This window comes from Podarcis bocagei, assembly GCF_964188305.1.
Source record: "Podarcis bocagei genome assembly, chromosome: 6".
In the NCBI taxonomy this organism is placed as follows: domain Eukaryota; kingdom Metazoa; phylum Chordata; class Lepidosauria; order Squamata; family Lacertidae; genus Podarcis; species Podarcis bocagei.
In genome coordinates this window covers 103,076,079-103,087,164 of record NC_138130.1, presented here as the reverse complement: position 1 = coordinate 103,087,164, position 11,086 = coordinate 103,076,079, and the positions used below count along the sequence as shown (strand labels likewise).

The following is an 11,086-nucleotide window of genomic DNA, read 5'->3' as shown; positions in this document are numbered from 1 at the left end:
CGCTGTGGGTAAAAGCCTCAGCGCCTAGGGCTTGCCGATCGAAAGGTCGGCGGTTCGAATCCCCGCGGCGGGGTGCGCTCCCGTTGTTCGGTCCCAGCGCCTGCCAACCTAGCAGTTCGAAAGCACCCCCGGGTGCAAGTAGATAAATAGGGACCGCTTACTAGTGGGAAGGTAAACGGCGTTCCGTGTGCGGCTCTGGCTCGCCAGAGCAGCGATGTCACGCTGGCCACGTGACCCGGAAGTGTCTCCGGACAGCGCTGGCTCCCGGCCTATAGAGTGAGATGAGCGCACAACCCTAGAGTCTGTCAAGACTGGCCCGTACGGGCAGGGGTACCTTTGCCTTTGCCTTTGTCCATTTCATATGTTTGTTGTGCAGAAATACATCTCCCCTCCTCTGGACCTTTGTTCCCAACTGTCTCCCCCCAAAACAAGATGAAAAGAACCCCGAGATGAGTTGGAAAAACAACGGAATGAGAGAAAAACCACCTTCCTCCTTACCCAGTGGCCTCTCTCTGGTGTCCAACGGAGGCCTCTCTGTCACACAGGAATCCAGGTCCATTTCCGCAAGGAGATCCTTTCCGTGAGAAAGAAACAAGGATTCAAAACAGAGAATGGTGAGAAAAGCTGAGATCTCATTCAATAGATCCTTTCCCAGAAAACGGATGGGCCATCAGCAGACCATTATGGGATGTTCTTTGTCCTGTTTGGAGCCCCTTGGGAGTATCCAGAGGAAAGTCTCTCTCACCTGCTTTCTCTCCTCTGCCTGACTCAGGAGGAAACCTTCGGCCAAGGCCACCGCCTGGGAACTGGTCTCCACTGCGCATTCCCTCACCCAGCTCTCCATCTCCGGAGGAAGGACAGCCAGGAACTGCTTCAAGATCACCAGGTCCAGCATCTCAGCTTTTGTGTGCCTTTCTGGCTTCAGCCACTGGTGGCAAAAGTGGTAGAGTCGGCTGCAAACCTCTCGGGGTCCTTTGGCCTCCTGGCAGCAGAACTGCCTCAACTTCTGGCTCTGCACCTCTGAGCGGAGGGGGTCCACCTCACCATGGATCTTCTGCACTGGGTTTTCCCAGAATCTCCCACTGCTCCCAGTTTGGCTGCCATGGCCTCTTCCTGCCTCAGGGCCAGCTGAATCTTGCTCATCCATTTGTGCTCTCAGGAAGCCTTTGAGAGATCGGAAGGAACCCTTTGGTCTTCTGACAAGTTCTGTCTGTCGTAATGAAAAGCTCAAGGAAATCCTATGAACCAAATACATTGTTCTGTTACAGAATTGTAGAACGGGGGGGGGGGGGATTGCTTCCTTGAGCAAGCATGGATGAGTCTTGCTGGGAACCAGGGCTGGACTGCACTGCATCCCAGACCATGAGCTATCTTTTTGAAAAGAAAGAGGAGGAAGAGGAGAAGAAATACGTCTCTAGCCTTCAAGCAATGCAGAATGTGGAGGCAACTGAAGGGATTTCTGGGAGATTAATCAACCTGGTTTCTGCTGCCTTCCAGTCAATGCATGAAGTCAGAACCGACTGACAAGCAAATCATTTGTATCTTGTGAAAAATGGATGCTTGGCTCTAGTGGGGGTCGTCACCCGGGGGTCCTCAGTAATTGCACCCCACCCCCACTCCCCTGCTTCTGTCTCCTTTTCTTGCCCTGGGAACCGGGCCAAAACAAGCAAGATGAACTTTAACAGGGAGAAATGTAAAGTATTGCACTTGGACAAAAAAAAATGAGAGGCACAAATACAAGATGGGTGACACCTGGCTTGAGAGCAGTACATGTGAAAAGGATCTAGGAGTCTTGGTTGACCACAAACTTGACATGAGCCAACAGTGTGACGCGGCAGCTAAAAAAGCCAATGCAATTCTGGGCTGCATCAATAGGAGTATAGCATCTAGATCAAGGGAAGTAATAGTGCCACTGTATTCTGCTCTGGTCAGACCTCACCTGGAGTACTGTGTCCAGTTCTGGGCACCACAATTCAAGAAGGACACTGACAAACTGGAACGTGTCCAGAGGAGGGCAACCAAAATGGTCAAAGGCCTGGAAACAATGCCTTATGAGGAATGGCTAAGGGAGCTGGGCATGTTTAGCCTGGAGAAGAGGAGGTTAAGGGGTGATATGATAGCCATGTTCAAATATATAAAAGGATGTCACATAGAGGAGGGAGAAAGGTTGTTTTCTGCTGCTCCAGAGAAGCGGACACGGAGCAATGGATCCAAACTACAAGAAAGAAGATTCCACCTAAAAATTAGGAAGAACTTCCTGACAGTAAGAGCTGTTTGACAGTGGAATTTGCTGCCAAGGAGTGTGGTGGAGTCTCCTCCTTTGGAGGTCTTTAAGCAGAGGCTTGACAACCATATGTCAGGAGTGCTCTGATGGTGTTTCCTGCTTGGCAGGGGGTTGGACTTGATGGCCCTTGTGGTCTCTTCCAACTCTATGATTCTATGAATGCATGAAGTCAGAACCAACAGACCAGGGAATCGTTTGTATCTTGTGAAAAATGGGTGCTTGGCTCTAGTGGGGGTCCTCACCCGGGGGTCCTCAGGAGTTGCTCCCCCACCCCCACTCCCCTGCTTCTGTCTCCTTTTCTTGCACTTGGACTCTTTGCCGCTCTCCAGACAGACTCCTGGGGTGGGGTCCCTTTTTCTTTGCTCTGAGGGCCAGGTATGTATCTGACCAACCCCCTCAGGGCCAAGTGGGCAGGGCCAAAAGCATCTCCCTTGAAATTTAGGCGGGTAATTTATTATTACTTTATTATTATTATTCTGATAGATAGCTTAACAAACACACAGCCATTGATGCCAAGGTCCCTGCAGGTTCGGTGAGTAGCAGCGCCCATTTCCGGCTGCTTTGCCATCAACAATCCCTTTGGGACAGATTGAAGCCTTAATTACATGGGATCCAGGACCGAGGAGAGAACAAAAGCACCAGGGAAGCAACTTCTTCGGAGAAAAGAGTTTTATTGAGATCTGCGCAGTGGAATATCTTCCAAAGACTGGCGGCCCCTATACTGTGTTCAGCAAGCATTCTTATACCTGAGAGCATACATTCGTCTCCCCAATCAGCTGGCAAGGTTACAACTTATTACGTTATATGGCATATGGCTAACTAAGCTCCCCTCCCTCCCTTCTATGTGTGTTCTTCTCTTGCATTACTGAAGCAGGAAGCATGAAACAGGAAGCAGCTTCTGGCCTACATAGCTGAAGCAATTGCGGTTTTAACCACAACTGCAGCAGTTAGCTTGGGTCCAGATATTATTGGGATTAACCCTTCCCTCTCCCTTCAAGATAGGATGTGGTCCTGGGATGCCATGCTCTGGGTGCGAGGGATTTGCTGCAGTGGCCTCCGTGGGGAGCTGCCCTTGGAGACGACTGGGGAAACTGGTCTGCAATGCAGCAGCCAGAATATGGGCTGGGATCCCTCTCTTTTTTCCTGGCCTTTCTCTCCCACCTTTCCTTCCTTCCTTCCTCCACGTGGGGTTTTCTTTTTTTGGGGGGAGGGGCTAGTCCACCTCCTAGTCCAGCTTTGGAAAACCATTTGCACATGTTTCCTCTGCTGTGCAATGAGGCTGAGCGATGTCACACAGAGTTAAAGTCCCAGGGACTCCTTTGTTTAAAGAAGGGAGATATTTTCTGAAGGGGGGGGCGGAGGGCCAAATGAGTTTGGGATCCTCTGATCTCCAGGAAGGAGAGCGTGGCAGACCTGGCCCCTCCCGGATCAGGCCCCCCAGGCATCCTCCCCTGCTGCAGCCCTGGGACACCCACCGTCTCCCCACTGCACCCTCTGGGGGGAGAGAGAGGAGACTCACCAGATCCCAGGAGGGGACAGCGAGGCAGCCCTTGCAGGAGAGACCCCAAAGCAAGGGAAGAAGGACTGGGGAGGGAGGGGCCTTGGCTCTGGAGGACCTGGCCCCCTCTTGCTTCCTGGCCTCTCTAGGAAGGCAGCTCAGTTCCCTTTAACCCTTGCCAAGCCGAGTCCCTCCAGCTCAGCCCTCTCTCGCTTGGCAGAACCTCAGATTTCTATTATTTTTTATGGATTAAGGGGGGCAGCTGCCTCCCTGGCTACGCCCATGCCCAGATATCCTTTTGGGGGTGAGGCTCTTGGCTGGACTCTGAGCATCTCCCTCCCTTGTCCAGAAACCAGAGGAAGAGCTTGCAGGGAAAAGGGCTTTGCAGGAGGCAAGGAAGCTCCTCCTAGAATTCAGGAGTGGAGAGATAGGAGGGGATCCCAGGGTCATCTAGTCCAACCCCCAGCAATGCAGGAATCTCAGCTAAAGCATCCATGGCAGATGGCCGTCCGATCTCTGCTTAGAAACCTCCAAGGAAGGAGAGTCCACCACCTCCCAAGGGAGACCTTTCCCCTGCCCAACTGCTCTTAGATGTCCCTCAAGGCAGCGGGTCCTGAGTTCTAGCCCTGCTGAAACAATCGCACTGGCTGCCAATGAGGAACCAAGCGAGGTTCAAAAGAAATAAATCCTATTCTCATCATAAATGAATAATGCTTTCTCATGCATGCTTTTTATGCTAATAAAATGCTTAATTACTAATTCAATGTACTGAAAATGGATTGTTGTTATTTTTATGTTTAGGGAAGCTTTTAATATTTGATGGACTATTGTATTTTAATATTTTGTTGAAAGTCGCCCAGAGTGGCTGGGGAAACCCAGCCAGATGGGCAGGGTATAAATAAATTATTATTATTATTATTATTATTATTATTATTATTATTATTATTAATTAAATTGATCCGGTGAGTGTTCTCCTTTCGAAAGAGGCAGGTGGAATCTCCATGGGTGCTAATAGCATAACATTGAAAGGCTAGGCAAATATGGGGAGCTCTAGAGCATCCACTTGGCATGCAGAATGTCCCAGGGTCAACCCCTGACATCTCCTACAAGGGCTGGACGAAATCCTTGCCTGAAACTCTGGGGAGAAGCTGCCAGTCAGTGTAGACCTGTGGTCCTCAAACTATGTCCCATGGGCTGAATCCAGCCCCCCAGGGTCGTGAATGTGGCCTGCATGGCCATTTCAGAACCCGCCAAGTGTCCGAGGCTGAAAGCATGTATAGATGGTATATTACACCGGTTAAGCTAGCAAAAATGTATAAAACATGCAATAAGTGTTGGAAATGTAAAGAAGGATCATTTTATCATATGTGGTAGGAGTGTAAGAAAGTGAAGGGTTTCTGGGAAATGATATATAATGAATTGAAGAAGATGTTGAAATATACATTTGTAAAGAAACCGGAAGCCTTTCTGTTAGGAATAACAGGAAAAGAAATAAATAGAAGGGATAATAAAGTTTTTCAATACGCAGTAACAGCAGCAAGAATATTGATGGCCCAAAAATGGAAACAGGAGGAACTACCGACTCTTGAAGAATGGAGAATGAAACTTATCGACTCCGCAGAACTGGACAAATTAAATGGGAAGATTAGGTATCAACGGGACCACAAGTTCATCGAGGACTGGGGAAAATTTGTAGAATATCTGAAAAGTATATGTGATGAACAAACAACGCTAGTGGGATTTAAAGAGGCTTTGTGAAAGGTAGAGGAGTATTGTTAAACAGAAAGAGTAAAGGTAATATTAAAATGCAATATCAAATTTAGAAAATGTGTAAAAATGGGAAAATACGGATGATTGGCAGAGAAGCTGATGGAAGTCCAAAAAGTTGAAATTTGTGAAAAATGTTTGATATTGGAATTTGTATAATGGAAAAATTTTAATAAAAATTATATATAAAAAAGAAAGAAAGCAAGCATGTCGCCGTCAGCTCAGTCAGTCCCCGCACAGCACTGAGGTAAACGCCACAGGCGTGGTGGCTGCTCTACCAATGAAAGGCCAGGAGTTTCGCCTGGGGATGGGAAAGTGTTGTCTTTTGGCTTGAAGAGCGAAGTTGAGGTTCCTTACATATACTTTAAAGGTGGGAGAAGGAGGTATAGTCCCATTTCTGTGAGTGGAGCAGAGGTCTTTCCACTCCTGTGATTTACATGCTCTGAAAGTTGGGATCTGTTTTGATATTTAAATTTTTAAAGGGTGGAGTGGAACCAGATATTGACCATCTCCTTAGCCTGGGGAGCCACATTCTGGTAGAAGGAGGCCAGGATTTGCCCCCAAGGCCTGGGATGTCCCTCCTCCCCTGTAATAGGACTTGGAATCCAGGAGAAAACTCTTGGAATAGCCTTGCCAGGTGTTCAGGGAGGGACTCACCTGTCCCCATGTCCTTCTCTTTGCAGATGTGCTGCAAACTGTGTTAAAATGTGACATCAAGCTTTATTTACAGCGGAAAATAACAAAGAAACATGGTGTGAGCTGTCTTCCACAGCCGTCTCCTCCTTGGTCAGAGTAGAAGAGTACAAAGGCCAGAAGTGATTTACAGACTGACTTCCATTCTTACACAGACAGTACCGAAGGTGTAAACATGGATATCATGGTACACTAGCAATGGGAGAATGAAATAATGACAGTGTGACCCCCAATTTGGTCCAAGACCAAAATCTGCAACCCTCATGGTTCAGGAGTGCCAGGGACTCCGTGGTGGGGGCAGTGGGGGCCGCTTTGGCCCAGACTGGCCCCTGACTCCGAGACGCTCTTTCCTCCCGCAGGACCTCCAATGTTACGCCCTTTGGGAAAGTGGGAACAGAAACCAGCAGCCAACAGCATCCCTTCTCTGCTGGCCTTTGCCCGAAGGTTCCCCCATCTCAGAGCAAGTAGCTCTCCCTCATGGATTCAGTCCTTTCATCACTTCCATCTCCCCAAGAGGCTCCCAAGGCTACTCATCCTCTGCAGTTGAGAACAGACCTGACTGAAAAGAACGGCTTCCTCTTCTGGTGACACCAGAGAATTCTAGAAGACATTCACCCTTTCCATAGCATTATGGATGCACGATTCCCACAGACAAGTTTCTTGGCAAGACAAGGGCCTTCGCTGGCCATAGAGTGTCCTCCTCAGCATCCCCAACGAAGGAGCTGGGTTGCAAGAGCTGCAGCTAATGGGGGGGCTGTCCTCCCCCCTCCCATCTCACCTGGCTGCTAGGTAAGAAAGCAAGACCCAGAGAGAGTTGTGGGAAACCCCGAAACCAGCTTGCTCTGTGCCGGATCCAAAGCTGCGACTAATAGAGAAGCAAGATCTGTTTGGGTGTTGATGCTGTGAGCCCCTCCACCCTACACTCCGGTTGTGTATGTGAGTAAATAAAACTAGATATCGTAAAGACGCCACAGTCTCTGCTGACTTTCGTTCCAAGGAAACCGAAGATGGGGAAGCGCCTGGGACCCCTGGAATCTCACCGCTCAGCGACTGGGGTAGTTTGCAAATACAAATACACACACAATAATTTGTGCCTGTGTTCCTAATAGATAACTAAGTGTGAAGAGCATGTCATGTGCTTTAGCAACAGCCCTCCTGGAAATAAGGAAATGCAACCCCCATTGCTGGTCGACTCAAAAAAGCAACAAGGGAATCTGCTCTGGTGTCCCATGAGGTATGTACGGCCCTTAAGTAAGAGGAGCCATTGCTTTTCTTTTTTTAAAATATATATATATATATAACTTAATTAAAGAAATTTTAACATAATCAAACATTCAAATTTCATTTTACAATTTCAATTAACACCCCGCCCCCATGCGACTGCCCCCAACTTCCCTTCCTGGTTTATAACACCTCTGTTTCTTTTGCTTATAAATTTGTATTCCTTATATATTAAAATGAAGGTTATAACATTTGTCTCTTCCTTCTCATTTTTACCTCATAATTGCATTTTCTGTTTGTATTTGTCCATTGTAAGTGTATCACTCAAATCCTGCCACTGAGTTCATTTCTATGCATTGTTTCCGTATATACATCTTAAAAGGTTCCCAATCTTTTTTAAAGTCATTATTGTCCTTATCTTTAAGTCTCTCAGTTAGCTTCGCCATTTCAGCCTATTCCATCAACGTTTCTTGCCAGTGTTCTTTCGCTGGTATTTCGTCGCCTTTCCATCTTTGAGCTAGTAAAATTCTGGCTGCTGTTGTCACATACATGAATAGATAATCCTTACCTTTTGGTAAATCCTTCCCTAAAATTCCTAATAAAAACGCTTCTGATCTTTTAACAAAGATTATCTTAAACATTTTTTTCATTTCATTATAGATCATCTCCCAGTAGGTGGAGCCAGGTGGGCCCAGGTCCAGGTGAGGGGGGGGGTTGCCATGGTGACAAGGACCACAGACTTGCAGGCGGCCATTTTGGGTTAGTAGTGAGGAGAGTGGAGGAGAGAGCAGTTGGTGGCAGCTGACGGAGGACAAGGCGACGCAATCAGTGGATTCTTATTTTCTCAGTTTTTTATTTCATTTATTACTTGTTTTTCTCTTCTTGAAGATGTGCCACAGGCTTTCTTCATCCAGCAATGCTGAGTATTGGAGGAAACAAGAGTAGGGAGAGCATAGCTGTCAACATTTCCCATTTTTTAAAGGGAAATTCCCTTATTCCGAATAGGATTCCTCGCAAGTAAAGGGAAAAGTTGACAGCTATGAGGGAGAGGATCCCAAAGACCTGGTCCCCCCTGCCAGGACTCTCAGTTGAGAGGAACTGACAACCTGACTTTTGCTGGAGCCAGAACAAGACCTCTTGCTCCAGGTGATGCAGAGCTGCCAGGCAGCTGCCCTGAGAGGCCTCCACGCCCTTCAGGTGTCCAAGCACCGGACAGCGGAGTCCGTTCTGGGGAGGGACCCCCGTGGGGAGGTGGGGGAGGGAGGGGCTTTGGGGAAGGGGTTGTCTGTCTGCCGGAGAGGAGGACCCTACTGGCCTAGGTTCACGTATCCTGTTTGAAAGGGGAATCATCTTAGGGACTTCCTGTGAAATTCTGGGTCAGGAATGCAGTTCCTACAATGGAGGCATGTGCAACACTACTACACTGTGGAACTGTAGCAGGCTCCAATTTGGACTTTATGAACATATGTGGAACAGAAACTAGCAGACATTTGGTCTTTATGAATGAACTGATTTATTGCACTGTATGTGTTGTTTATGTGCAAGATAAACATTTGATATTGTGATAAGAATATATAGAAGAGTATTTGTTGTGACGTGGGGTTTGTGATTTCAGCTCTCTTGACATAATATGCTGGAGACAGTTCTCTAGTAACACTTCTTTATTAAAGCAACAAGACTGAAGACTGAGGAGGGGAAAGCTACATTTATAGGGACAGGGGACTAATTAGGAAGGATACATTTTGGAGGGAACAATATCAGGCAATCACAGTCCTGCCTTTTAGAGGGAACCAATAAGACAGAGGATCCAAATACAGCAGCTTAAATGAACCAATAGTAGCTGTACCCTCTGGAACCAAAAGGCAGTTACTTTACCCTAATGCAAATACAGACAATAATAATACAGATATAAAATCCTTTGACTCAATACACAACAGTATTGTTTATGTGAATCCACAGCCGGTTACGTCTTGTGTTTGTCAAATGTATTTCACGTAACGCAAGGTTTGATGTTGTTTTGCAAATTCCTAGAATGGAATCTTGGAAGTTGGACGTCCCTTCCTTAATGCATAGGTAAAGGTAAAGGGACCCCTGACCATTAGGTCCAGTCGTGGCTGACTCTGGGCTTGCGGCGCTCATGTTGCTTTATTGGCCGAGGGAGCCGGCGTACAGCTTCCGGGTCATGTTGCCAGCATGATTAAGCCGCTTCTGGCGAACCAGAGCAGCGCACAGAAACGGAAGGCGAAGAGGTAGATTTAAGAGACCAAATTACCAAGGGCATAAAACCTCTTCAGTCAGTTTAAAATCCACTTTCACAGTTTGATGTCCTAAGACATATATCTCATTCAGCCCACATTTTACCAGCTTCCTCACATACCGTATTTTTCGCCCTATAGGACGCACCGGCCCATAGGACGCACCTAGTTTTTTGGGGGGGAAATCAAGGGAAATTTTTTTATTTCCCCCCCAGGTTTGCGCAGCCATCCCCAAGCTAGAAGAGGGAGAGGGAGCGCTCCGTCTCCCTCTTCTGCCTTCAGGGACAGCTTGCCCCACTGTCTCCTGAGTTTGTGGGGCTGGCGGGGGGAGAAGCAAGCTTGCTTCTCCCCCCACCAGCCTCCAGATCAGATCGGGGAATAGCGGGGTGGTGGTGCTCCGTCTCCCCGCTATCCCTCGAGCTTGTGGGGCTGGCAGGGGGGAGAAGCAAGCTTGCTTCTCCCCCCCGCCAGCCTCCAGATCAGGTCAGGGAATAGCGGGGTGGCGGCGCTGCGCCTCCCCCACTGTCCCCCGAGCTTTTGGGCTTGCTAGACTTGCGGATAGCTTCCTGAAGCCTGGAGAGCGAGAGCGCACCGACCCCTCTCGCTCTCCAGGCTTCAGCGAAAGCCTGCATTCGCCCCATAGGACGCACACACATTTCCCCTTCATTTTTGGAGGGGAAAAAGTGCATCCTATAGGACGAAAGATACGGTAAATCTCACAGAGGACTTTGTCAAAAGCCTCACTGAAATCAAGATGCACTATTTCCACAGCAGTCCCCTGTTCAACAAAGTTTGTAACTCCATCCAAAAAAAAGAAAAGGAGAGATTTCTCTGGCTTGACTTGTTTTTGAGAAAGCCATGCTTTCATCCTGTATGTTGCAAAATCTTCAGATGAAGGGTGAATAAATTTTAAAAATAATAAATGAGGATATTGACATGTGCAAAGGAAGGAGATTTATGTATTTATTTAGTTTGTAAACCACACAACCCAGTGGTGCTGACTTGAATAAATTACTGTTGGGGGGCCAGTTAAGGCCCGCCTTGCACAATCAATCACATGATGCATGTACACCATTTGAATGGCAATGCCTATAATGGCAGCGACTTTTTAAAAAAGTAATATTTTGAGCCCACAGTTCACTTTCCCAGCAGCTCCCCTTGCCCCAGAGACACTTCTAGCATTCCATCTCCTCTACCTGTGGCATTGTTCAGCAGTGGGGCAAGTGACCTCTTCACACAAGATGTCCATTTGGTATGGCCCTTTCCAGGTTTTTTCCTGCCCCTTGTGTTTGTCTTTCATTTGTTCTCCTCTGTGTGTTGCCAGTAGAAGCCACAATTCTGTGGGTACTCTAGGTGGCGCAGAAAGCA

At 47.8% G+C, this 11,086-nt stretch overlaps 1 long non-coding RNA gene across 1 annotated transcript in view; it reads left to right on the top strand.

Annotated features, from left to right (window-relative positions):
* The window catches only part of LOC308588844, a 108,728-nt gene that overhangs the window by 70,176 nt on the left and 27,466 nt on the right, over window positions 1–11,086 (top strand). The gene's annotated exons all lie outside the window — the stretch shown is intronic.